Here is a 12,289-nt window from a genome sequence, read left to right on the forward strand (position 1 = left end):
GTAGTTGCTTGAGGAAGGCTGCCGGGGAAGCAGGGTACGGGGTAACGTGGCTGCCTGGCCTCTCTTTCTCAAGCCATCTTCTTGGGAGGGGCAGGGTTCTTGATGTGAAGTACTTTATGAGTCACCTGCCCCAGGACTGAGTATCTCTCTCACTTCCAGTCGGGTCTAGCCTCGTGTGGTGCAACTGGTTGTCAGGAACCTTTTGGGGTCTGGATTCTTTTGATGTGGTGGTGTGGGGCCCAAGACCCCCTGGGTCTGCCTAGGTATACAGGGTCCAGTGATAGCATCGGAATTGTTCTGGAAACATATCTGGGTCTGTGCTTTGCTGCAGTGGAGACCTGTCAGTATCCTAAAACAGTCTCGGGCCTTCTCCAGAGCCATGGTGCCCCCCCCCCCCCCCCCCCCAGCCCCCGAAAGAGTGTCCAGGTATGTGAATGCCCAGGCATTACCATCGCAGGGGCAATGGGGGTGGGCTGGTGGCACCTCATCTCACGTGGCTGCCCACCCCCAGAGAGAAGAACCCAGTCATTGGCCACTCCAGGTCTAGGCTTGGCTGCCGCTCTGTTTTGCTGCTTTTCATGTTGTCGGAGGATCTTCTTGGGAACAAATGACTCAGCAACCTGGATCTCTGGGACTGAGTGTGGCATACGTGCCTTTCGAGAAGCGATTGGACGGATCCACCCCGTCTCTAAAATTCTGAGCTCAGGAGGAACGGAGACGCAGACGGTTTTACTCTGGGTTCGTCAGGCTGCCATTCAATTTGGACTCCCCAGTTCCTGCCCCGGTAACGAGGATCTCACTCATGGGATAAGCCAGGCAATGTTTTAATTACCCTTTTTGTCTTTAGGAAATTCCAGGGAGGAAAAAAGGTCCCGGTTGGTGGCCCAAAAAGCTAAACGCAGCCAAGATCAGCTACGCTGTCAATCTGGACTTGTCTGTGGCAGAAAGAGTTAACAGGACAGTGGTCTCAGGGCGAGGACCATTTTTTTCTGGTGGCTGGGAGAAGCTCACGGGGCTCAAGAAAAGAGATGACGCAACATTTGGTGTGGGACAGCCCTGTCCGCCTTGTGGGCGCTGTCACTCAAAGAGTTAAGCTGGCCTTGTGGCTGGGAAGCCCTCAGGGAAGGTGTGAGCCTGCAGGGACCCGGCTCTCGATGCCCCAGAGCAGTAAGGTGTGGGGTAAAAATGGGACGGGAAAGTGTGGCCAGGGAGCCGAGCGCAGGCCTAACTTTTCTTTTTTTTTTTTTTTTTTGCCTTGTTTGACCAGCCTTGGCACTGCCCTCAGGCTCTCCAGGGGAAAAGCTGCAGTTCTGCTCTTGCAACACAAGGAGCAGACTGGAGAATTTAGATCTGCGTCACAGAGCTCAGAGAGAGAGAGAGAGAGAGAGGGGGGAGAGGGAGAGAGAGAGAGCGCTCCGTCGATAGGTCTGCTAGCAACAGCCGTGCTGCAGCAGAGAGAGAGAGAAATCAAGAAACAAGTCATAGCAACACCGGGCACCAGGTTCTGCCAGCTCACTTGCCAAGCCGTTCAGAAATCTGCTGGGGGCTGGAGGCCTCTGGGTAGCCTAGGCTAAGAGGATGATACACGCAAGGTGGCACGGGCGGTTCCCGTGCGGAGGAGGTGGGGATGGGGGTGGGGGGGCAGGGCAGGGGTGGGAGCAAGAGGTTGTGGGGCCACAGTGGAAGACTTAACCGGACCGATTTCTGGAACATTCGAGACTGCGGCATCTTACAGCCGGACCAAGATTTAGGTCTGCGCAGCCGGCGCGATGGGCGGTCCGATGGGCTTCAGGACTTGATGGCGTAACCCTCTTCTTCCCCCACGTACGTACTTGCTGGGATCGGGGGCGATGTCTCTGCGTATGTGGGCGCTCTGTCTTTCTCACCTCCTTTCTCACTTTTTGCTATTTTTTTTCATGGAGGGAGGGCTTTTCCCCCCCCCCACTTCAGTTTCTTTTCCCTTCGTGTCAGCTGCTCAACCTGTTCGGGGGAGAGGAGAGAGGAGCAAGCTCTCTCAGGCGCCCCACCTGACCTCCTAGTCTTGATCCTCTTTTTCTTCTATTGGGCAGACATACGGACTGGTTTTCCAGGTTAAGTGTCAGCACTTGTCTGTCTGTCCGTGCGGGGCTCAGGTGGAAGGGGGGCCAGTGAGGAGGAGAGGTCCTGAGAGGAAGGCCAGGGCACAGTTTCCCAGGGGCTGCCTTAGGGAAACGTTCAGCCCTGAGAATCTGGCCGGTGAGGAGCAGGTGGGCAGGGTGGGGTGTGGGCTGGGAGCCGCGGGGTGAAGCTGGTAGGTTTGTCACTGCGTAGTTGGGAAAAGTGGGGAGTGGTGACGCAGTCACTGTTGCATCTTGTGAGGATCTCTAGGGGGACAGGTAGTGAGGTTCCCGGGGTGTGTGGGGCCAGCTGAGAGGGTTTAAAGATGAGCTGAGGAGGGAAGCTAGCATTTAGAGATTAAATGTCATCCCTTTGGCGTTGGAAAGTTGTTTACCTTGCGCTCTCTGTGTCTCTCCATGTTGGCACCCTTCCAGTTCACATGTGATGGCCTTCCTTGTACTGCTGCATCATTAACTAAGTGACTGAGCTGGCCTTCCATTGGCCAGGGGAGGGCTCTCACTCCAGACACTTCCTCTGATTGGTGGGTTGGCCCATGGCAGGTGAAAACCTTTTTTTCATTGGCTGAGGGCAAGGTATCAAATCTGAATTTGCATTTCACTTGCTTAAAGGGGAGGGGGGAGAAGCCCAGCAGCTTTCTAAAATCTGTTTAGGGGTGTGCGTATGTGCTCCTGGGTGCCTGCTTTTGACTGACCAGTGGAAACCTCTTCCTGAGCCTTTTTATTTCACGCACTCTAAGGAAGAGGAGCTTAGGGCACCCCAAACTTCATCGAGGGGGAAGGGTTGGGGAGCTAGACAGGTGCCCAGAGGGTTGGCCAAACTGGAAGAAAATATGTGTCCTTTTAGTTTGGTGTCAGAAAAGGGAATTTTCCAATCAGCCACACCTCAGTGTTGCGGCAAAATAATTCTTGGCTCCCCTGGAAACGCCCGGGCAAGGTAGGGCAGAGCTGCTGCTGTTGCCACCACCCCGGGCTTCCTGCTGACTCTGGGCTACTCCCAGGGGGACCAGAGATTTGCATTGACGTCTGGGGCTGCCCAGAGCTGAGCCCAGTGTGGGAAGGACCTGCCTTCTGGAAGCTGCTGCTCCCTGGTGCTTGCAAAGGTGAGGATGGGACTGACCCCCGGACATTGCTCAGAAGCTGCGTATCAGGTGGGGTTTCGGGGAGAGCCCCTGGGCCCCGAGAGGCGACCCAGGCTTGTCCTTCTGGGGAGAGACGAGAGTGAGAGCAAAACTAGGACAGCAGGCTGTGCCTCTGGTTGGGGGGGCAGGGGACGTGGGAAATTCAGGGTTCCAGCTCCCCATCCCATCTGGGTGCAGGTCTCACATTTGTGGGGAGGGGGGTCTCCGAGCCCTGCCCGGCCCTGCGCAGTGGCCCCCGCCCATGACTGCGCAGCTGGGAGCGCAATGCGCCCTGGGTCTCTGGCCTAGGGCAGCACCGCCCTGCCGCTTACATAACGGAGGGCACGGCTGCGCCTTCTCGGCCCTTCCTCGCCAGCCTGCCTCCTGGCTCCCGGGGCCCACGGAGCTGGGGAGGGTCTCGCAGGGGAGCCACGGAAGGTTTCGCTCTCGTCCCGTCAGAGGTAGGAGCTAGGTCTGCAGACAGAAGGGGGCCGACTGCTGGTCCTCGTGTTGGGGTGTAGATCGTAGGCTGTCCTTCTGAGTGCCCGGGGCCACCTCGGGCCCCCAGGACGTCCCCGGGGGACGGGCTGATGCCCTTCCTTCCCGCTTATGCTTCTGGCTTTTGGAATGGCAGTTCTGATGGGAACGATGTGACAGTTGGGAGAGCGAGGAAAGGTTGGGGGGCCCCGGGGAGAGTGGGTGACCGTTGACTGCCCTTGTCGCCGGCCCTCCCTCCCCTAGGTGGGCTGACAGTATTCTTGGACGCCTTTTCTTGCAAGGCTGCCATGTTGGAGGGGTGTGTGCTGGTCTCTGACACGGTGGCGTTGGTTTTTCTGGGCCTGCTGTGCCGGTTCTGCAGTGGGCGGGGGGCGGGGGCTGTGATGGGGGGCGGGGGCAGAGGCGGGCATCGGTGGCTGCCGCAGTGAAGGTGGCCCAGCCCTGGTGGGGGGTCGCCACTGGGGCCCTGGTGTTGCCAGAGCGTGGGCCCTGCTGACCCAAGGCCTGGGTCGCCATGCCTCAGCCTCAGGCTCAGGGCTGTTGGGCGAACGGCTGGATCTTGGGGGCGGGGGGGGGAGGGCAGAGGAGGCAGAGCCATGGCAGCTCATCTCAGACGTGTGGGATCCGTGCTTAGGGTTCCCCAAATAGGTCTGCCTCGGGCAGGCAGCCTCCCCACGGGCAGGGGTGGGGTCCCTGGCAGTTCGAGGATCTGTTCCGATGGCCCTGCCTGCTTGCCCTTTTCCCCTCTGTTGGTGCTCAGGCCTCTGCCAGAGCCGATCCCCGAGCCCAGCAGGCGCCCTGCCGTCCCCGTCCCCGTCCCCGTCCCCATGCCCGTGCCGTCCCCGGCCGGCTGCGTGCAGCGGCCATCTTGTCTTCCTGCCCAGAAACGTGAAATGGTTTCTCCTCGATCCAGAGGAAAGCCTTCCCCTCGCAGGCTGCCTGCCGGGGGCTGTCTGCAGCCAGCCTTAGATCCTGTCCCTAGGTGGCCACAGATTCTCGCAAAACCAGGTGACTTCCTTTTGCTTGCTTTTCCCATCTCCGTTTTCACCGGGGGGCATTTTCCGCGGCACCCACCCACCTGCCGCAGTGCCCGCCGCCCCCGGGGACCTGTCCTCCCCTTCGCCAGCGGGGTCCTCGGAGCCACCCTGCCCCCTGGGGCCACGCTCCCATGGGCTTCATCCCCCCTTTCTGCTCCTTTGGTTGTTTTTTTGTCTGTAAATCTCACGTCACCTATTAGATGGTGAGCTCACACGTGCCCAGTGGGTGCCTCCCGCCTGCTGGGCCCCCCACCCAGCTCTCGCACAGCGGTCATTTCAGTTATTCCTCACCCCACCCTGCGGGGAGCATCCGTGGCTGGTAAGTGTTCTGATCATGGTTAGAACCCTGGTCTCTCAAAGCCTTTGTGTGTTTTCTTTCTCCATCCTCTGTGTCTGCAAAATGCCTTTTAACGAGGTAGGTCCCCCCAAACGTGACTATTTAAGGGATTCTGTACGTTCCTCATCATGGTGGGACTTTGGGTGGCCGGTCTTTTTGCACCCAAGGTCTGGGTCCCTTCGCTGGCCCATACCACCCTCATTAACTTTTTCCTCTTCCGTTGTGGCCAGTCTCACTCATTAGGCCGGCTTCCTTTTTTTTTTTTTGTAGCTGAAATGGATGGATTGACAAACCTCCATGATCCTGGGAGAGGAGGAGGAGGAGGAGGCTGGGTGGGTTATGGGATCTTCTGAGCAGAAATAAGCTCCGGAACGCAGACGCGAGTGGAGAGCGTGGGCGGCAGGGAGCAGGGACATTGATTATTCCTGGACAGACGGAGGTTTGCGCCTGGACCCTGCCTCAGCTTCCCCGGGCGCTTTTAGACAAATCATTTGATCCTCCTCAGTCTTCGTGTCCTCAGTCAGGGAGAGGGAGCCACGGTGACTCCACAGAAATGCCTGCTATCTCGCCAAGCAAATAGGTCCCCCACCGAAAGTGTGGCTCCCTTGCCCCTACCCAGGAGGTTTGCAGGGACGTGAGGCAGGAACGGCGTGAGTCGGCTGGGCTCGAGAAGACATGGGGGAGAGGGGAGCTTGCGTGCCTTCAGTGACAGCAGAAGCAGAGTGGGGGGAGTAGGGGGGTGGGAGGGGAGGTCACCAGGCAGCAGGCACCTGAAACCTGCCCCTCCACCGTCCGCATGGGAGCGAGGCCGTGGGAATGGAGCCGGAGGACTGGTGGTGGCAGGGGGAGGGTTAACCGGGGCGCCTTCCTGGGAGCCTTCGGATGCCAGGTTAGTCTCCCTCCCCTCCTCGCAGCAGTGGCTGCCTGCTTCCTGCCACGCATCCGTGGGAGGGGAGCCGGGCACCCTGAGGCCCCTCGTCACCCATTCTGGGGCTGCAGAGCGGAGCGTGACGACAGCCGTGAGTCGCCAGCCGACGGCAGCGGGGACCCTGGTGACGGCGGCTCCGTTGTTTTTTTCCTCTCTGGATGATGACTCAGTGCGTTGGGAGCAGGAAGATGGAGCGCTCCGCTGAATGGCCAGGCCGTTCTGTCAGCAGGAAAGCAGACACAGCTCGTCGGGGCGCCGAGCTGACCCCGCGGCTCGGGTCGTTTTCAAGAGGGGCCGGGCAGCCAGAAGCCCACCGCTGCGGATCGGGGTGGGGGAGAGCCCCGGGGGCTCACCAGGGTTCTGTGGGCCCTCGCATTTTAGAATCGGAAAAGAAAATGCAGCTGTTTGTATTTTTAGATGAACTTGACAAACAGGGTCGCTTCTGGAGCTCCTCTCACGAGTCCCAAATGGGAGACATCTTAGCAGGGCCCTTGGGGATGCGTCCGTGTGGCTCGTGGCCTTGGACAGAAGGTGGGGATCTCTGCTTGGGGTGGGGGCGGGGCCAGCAGGAGCGCTCCGGGACCCCACGAACAAGTGCCCATCGTGGGGATGTGGCGTCTTAGGTTTTCGCAGTTGGCATCGTGTGAAGATGGTGGAGACACGTCTCCGGCCTTTAGCTGAAGCTCAGCTCTTGGGTAGCCTGCTTGGGCCTCCCCTTTCCTGCCGTCCCAAATCAAAGCTTACCACCCCCCCTCCTCCGCCCCCACCCCTTCATCTGCCTCTCTTCCTTCTCAGGCAAAATTGTAGACCTTGAGTTCCTGACCTGGGTGTGTGTGTGTCATGGCGGCTCAGGGTTCTAGGCTTTTCTCGAATCTGCCGCATTGCGCCGGGTGCATGTGACCTTCCCCCAGGCCCCGCCCGCCCGCCGCCCCGCCCCGCCAGGCCTGCTGGGGAGCCAGAGAGAACATGGAGCTCCATCGCCGCTGAATTGTGGCCAAACCATCATCCCCAGCCTCTGGCTTCGCTTTCTCTCCTCTCCGTCAGTGTCACGGGGCAGAGGAGCAGACAACCTGTGGGTGGGGTGGAGGGGCAGCCGGCCCGGGGCTCCCTGCCCCCTTTCCCTGGGTCCCGTGCCTGAGTCTCACACTTTCCCAAAGCTGATGCCGGCACCTCCTCCCTTCCCCAGCGACCTCCGGGCGTGACTCACTGGGGACCTCTGGGAGGAGTGGCTTTGGGGCCTTGGGAGGCTGAGGGAGCAGGGAGACCTGACCGAGGTCACAGCGGACAGTTGGTCGGAGCAATGGCTGAGCCAGCCGTCCCCACCCCGAGCCCACAGGCAGCACCAGCCCCTCTGCGTCATGTCTTTTTGAGCCTGAGCACAGAGCAACTTGACCTACAGACATTCATATATAGTGGGTGTCGGATGCTTTGAGTCCCCTGTTTCTTTGTCCAGAAGCTGTGTGTATGAGGAGAGCCCCGATTCTGTACTTCAGAGAGCTCCGTGGTCCCTCAGGCTTTGTTGTTGTTGTTTTTAAAAAATAATTATATTTATTTCACAGAGGAAGGGAGAGGGAGAGGGAGATAGCAACATCAAAGATGAGAGAGAATCATTGATTCCTTGATCAGCTGCCTCCTGCACGCCCCCAACTGGGGATCGAGCCCCCAACCCGGGCATGTGCCCTAACTGGGAATCCAACCATGACACCCCCCCCCCCCCCCCCCCCCCCCCGGTTCATTGGTCAACGCTCAACCACCGAGCCATCCCAGCCTCAGGTTTGTTTTTGAAAGAGCTGCTGGACGGGCCCTTCTTGACCAGACGCTGTGCCCGGGGCACGGGTCTTTCTCCAGGACAATGTGTTGCTTCTGTCACTGGATGCTGAGCAGCAGCGGAGGGCCAGGGTCCCAGGGCCACAGCGTGACCCTAATGGGGCCTCATTGGAGCCTGCACAGTGAATTGCTTGCGGCTGGCCCTGTGGCTGAGTCTTCCTTTTGCTTCTTCCCCACAGAGAACTCAAGAGGAGTGGAGCTCCGTCCGTGACAACCTTGTGGAGACTCGGCCCAGCTGAGGATGGTGCTGGTGTGCAGAAGACGGCCGTCATACCGTGGGGTCATGTGCGCCCGTTTGCATTTATTTGAAACCCCCCCAAAAAGGAGAGATGCATGGCAGCCTGGCTCCGTGCAGTAAGTATTTGTCTGCGTTCTTTTATTCCTTCAGACATCGGAAGCAGATAGATGTTTTTCTGCCCCAGCCAGCTGCTGTGCCTTCTCCGTTCTGTTCTGGCACGCCCCACCCTTGGTCCTCCGGAAGAGAGGACTAGATTGCTTTTCTCGTGCTGCGGAGAGCTGTAGAGACGCTAGAACTCAATGTTCAGCCCCCACACTTCCCCCTCTCATTTAGGAGACGTCGACTTTCCCTAAAACAGAGCCAGAAGCCCATGTCCCTCAGTGCAGAGTGTTAATGGGCCAAATGGAAGGACCCTGGTTGCCCTCGCTGCCCCCGGCAGGGAGGTGAGGCTCTCGGTTGGCTGGCTGAGGGAGGCTGGTCCTTGCCAGCATCTAGCATGGTTCTCTGCCAAGTTCTAGCTCCAAATCTCTAGGCCGGTTGGAACCTAGACTATATATAGCCTTTGCTAAGCAATTCTTATCGGACGTGTCTGCCCTCCCCTGTGGGAGAGGAGTAGTTCTATCAGAGAACCAGAACCTAGAGAGTGAGGCATCTCTGAGGGGCCTTTCATTCTGGGAAGGGCGTGTGTACGTGTGTGTGTGTGTGTGTGTGTGTGTGTGTGTGTGTGTGTACGCACTTGAACTGTGTCCGATTCAGGGCTGCCACACTCTCTTTCCCCTAATTCAGATGCGGATAGATACAAAGGTCACATGGATGAGGGTACTGATGTAGGAGGGGCTGACAGCCTCGATGGATTTGGGCTTTGGACGAGGAGAGACTGGGCCCTGGACGTGGCTGAAGGCACAGCGTGACCCGTGGCGAAGACCAGGCTCCGGTATGTCTTCTCGGTTTCCTGTTTGCCTTGCTTTGACCTCCCCCTTCCTTCTGTAGGACCTCTTGTCTTCCCTGCCTTTCTCCACCCCTTCCTCCTCCTCCCTTTGATTTTCTTTAGGATCCATGAGGGCAAGCTCAGCTCCGGCATCCGGGAACTGCGCCTGCTCCCTGCCCTCAGCCCCCTCTGGAGTTTCTGGAAATCTGCCTTTGCTAGGCAGAGGTGTCAGCCGTCCTCGTCCTCGGGAGAGTTGGTGGTGACTGGGGGTGTCCTGGTGGGTGGTACAGGCAGAGTGGGCTGGATCTCTGCCTTCTCCCTGTTGTAGGTGCTGTTGAGCCGCCACTCTGCGGTTCCAGGACCGAAAGTGCTGATGGATGTGGCTCATCACCCAGCTGCTCAATGGAAACCTGATGCAGCATGGAAAATACGATTTAACCCCTTCCCTGCCTCCCAGGTAAGTCAGGTGTGGGCTGTCCCCTTCTCGTTTTTCCCCAACCCCTTCTTTTCCCAGGGAGACCATTTTCCTTATGCGGTGAGGAATCCTTCAACTTGTTCATTTCAGAATCTCCCAAACAATTTTTCCCTCCTTTCCATTCTCTTCCTCCCAGCTTTTTCTGTGAATGGGGTGAGTAGCCAGCAGATACTTGGGGAAGGTGGCCAGCGAAGCGACCCGGCTGCTAGGGTGTGTGGGAGATGGCTGGGAGGTTGCTGGGTGTGGCTGTTGGCAGAGCAGTTGCGTCTCCCATGTCACTGACCGGTACTCTCCTTAGCCCCCCAATATATCACCTCACCTGAGATTCTGGGTGTAACCCCTCAAGGCCCTGGGAACCTGCCTGGGACTCGGGTATCCTCTTCCCGGGTCATCTCTGGGATGTCCTTTCTTACTCTAGACACCGTTAGCCTTGCTGGCCTCCGTCTAGAGCTCAGTCTGGAGTTTAGACTATGGTCTGGGCAAGTAGATTTTGGGGCTCTTTCCCTACCCTTTTTTTTTAAAATATATTTTTATTGATTTCAGAGAGGAAGGGAGAAGGGAGAGAGAGATAGAAACATCAGATGATGAGAGAGAATCATTGGTTGGCTGCCTCCTGCACTCCCCACACTGGGGATTGAGCATGAAACCTGGGTTTGACTGGAATTGAACCATGACCTCCTGGTTCATAGGTTGATGCTCAGCCACTGAGCTACACTGCCTGGGCTGCCTACCTTGGTGTGTGTGTGTGTGTGTGTGTGTGTGTGTGTGTGTGTGACTTTCTTCCTCTAAGCTATTATTGCCTTGGCCTTAAAAAAAAATTCCACTCCCTGTAAGCCATTGCAGAGCATCTGTAGGCAGTGGATGTAGAAATGTTTTTCTCTGCCTCGCTTGATGATAATAGCAACGGTGATTAAAAACGATGACGGCTGCAGAACTGGGGAGGCCTGTCGCCTTGTAGAGACAATTCAGAAAGCCTTGGCTGCGTCGCCGGGAAACCTCTCCCCTACCGAGTAGATTTCCGGCACCGTCCTGGGTCAGTAGTGCTGGTTGGAATTAGCCAGAGCAGACTTGCCTGGTGTCTGAAGAGAAAAGGGGGGCTGCTGCGTAATTTGATGACACCCTCGGCTAACACCTGGAGGCCCTGTGGGGTCCCGCCTCTCCGCTCTCTTTTCCCCACCCCACTCCCTTCCGCCCGCTCGCAGGGAAGGCAGGCCAGTGCGGCCTCCGCGTTTCCTTTCTCTTCCCCTCTGAGAGGCACCTGTGAACGGGCTCTGAGCAGCCCGAGATCCTCATTACAGAGAAAAGGAATCCAGGGCTGTGTGGATGAGTCGGGTGTCTCTTCCTTCAAGGAATTCGACCAGTCTCAGCCCCTCCAGCCGTCATGGAGCAAGGCATGGCTAAGGGTGTTGGGTCTGGAACACGAATAAAGAGAGGGATCAACTTGGGTGCAGCTGGGGAGATGAAGAGGCGCAGGCCAAGTCCCTCAAGACGTGCCGGCGGGAGAGTCCGGCCAGCGCCGGCTGTGGGGCTGGAGCCAGCCGGGGCTGTTGGCCATGCTCAAGGGCCTCTGCTCTCCCGTGTGCGGTGCATCCCTGGCCCGGCTCGGGGTGACCACCGCTCCCATTCATAGCCCTGCCTGTCCAGATGGGGAGAACCCGGGTGGGAAGCTAAGGGGCAGTTGCCTGTCACCTCTGTGGCCTTTCCAGAACCCGGGTTGGCGCGTCCCGGTTGATTTTCCTGTGTGTGCCCCTCGCCTAATGCTTTTGTCCCTGCTCACCCGCCTGGAGCACTGTGTGTTGCAAGTCAGGCCAGCAGAACAGTTGACACCTCCTGGGGGGGGGGGGGGGGGGGCCGGGGGGGTAGGACAGGCATATCTGGCACTTTTTTTCTTGACCTTTGGATCCTTGTGGTCTGGAAGCCAGGAGGCAGGGTGGGGCCTTTCCATCGGAGTCCAGCAGAGGTTAACAGAGCTGGTGGCACCAGAGCTGTGGTGGTGTGGCTTGGGCAGCAGGCATTGGAGGTGGGGCCCTGCCAGGGGACCTGATTGGTCAGCACCTTCTCGGTCCCGTGGAATTCTGGTCTGGTCGGGGCTGTGAACTGTTTAATGCATGCCTTGGCCCTGTCCCCTGGCACCAGTGCCCCCAAGGCTGCAGCCACAGCTCTAGAGAGGATCTGTACCCTGTGCCGGCCACTTTTGTGGGCATGTTGCCTTCCTGGGAGATATGTAAGAGATACCGACTGCCCTTTCCCACCAGCTGGCTGCTCCAGGGGCGCCTCGCTCTGCTCTTCTGGGACTTGCGGTGTCTGTGAGGAAAGCAGAGGCTGGGGTGGGTGTCTTGCTGGCTCCCTCCGCTGCTTGTGGGCTGATGGAGCCCGGGAACACCTGCAGGCCCCAAGGCCCGTGCAGACCCTGGTGCAGCCACGTTGAGCCTGGGCAGGGGAGGAGTGCGGGGGAGGAGGATGGAGAACGCCACGTAGGGAGATGGCTGTGCATTGTCTGACCACAGGTTTAAGGCCAGGAGGGCGTGGGAGGGTGTATCCCGTGTCCAGCCGGGGCTGCCTGCTGGGGCCTGGAATGGCTGTGTGTGTGCTTGGAGCCCAGGTCGGGGTGGGTCCGGGCTGAGGCTGGAAGGCATGGATGGGCAGCAGAGTTCTTGGCCTCAGCAGGCCGTCCCGGGAAAGGGAAACTGACCTTTGTTAAGAGTCCGCCTCTGCTTATCTGGTTTCACCATCAGAACAACCGTACGAAGTAGGTGTTACTTCCCTTTTATGGCTAAAGAAACTGT

The 12,289-nt window shown here is 58.5% G+C and overlaps 1 long non-coding RNA gene across 1 annotated transcript; it reads left to right on the plus strand.

The window, feature by feature from the left end:
- The first annotated feature begins 1,664 nt into the window (after positions 1-1,664).
- Positions 1,665-9,463, plus strand: LOC114233123 (uncharacterized). The gene is made up of 4 exons (XR_003619274.2): positions 1,665-1,824; positions 8,042-8,216; positions 8,887-9,034; positions 9,357-9,463. It is a non-coding gene; the product is annotated as an uncharacterized LOC114233123 (long non-coding RNA).
- Positions 9,464-12,289: the final 2,826 nt, after the last annotated feature.

This window comes from Eptesicus fuscus, chromosome 22 (assembly GCF_027574615.1).
Source record: "Eptesicus fuscus isolate TK198812 chromosome 22, DD_ASM_mEF_20220401, whole genome shotgun sequence".
NCBI classification, from domain to species: Eukaryota; Metazoa; Chordata; class Mammalia; order Chiroptera; family Vespertilionidae; genus Eptesicus; species Eptesicus fuscus.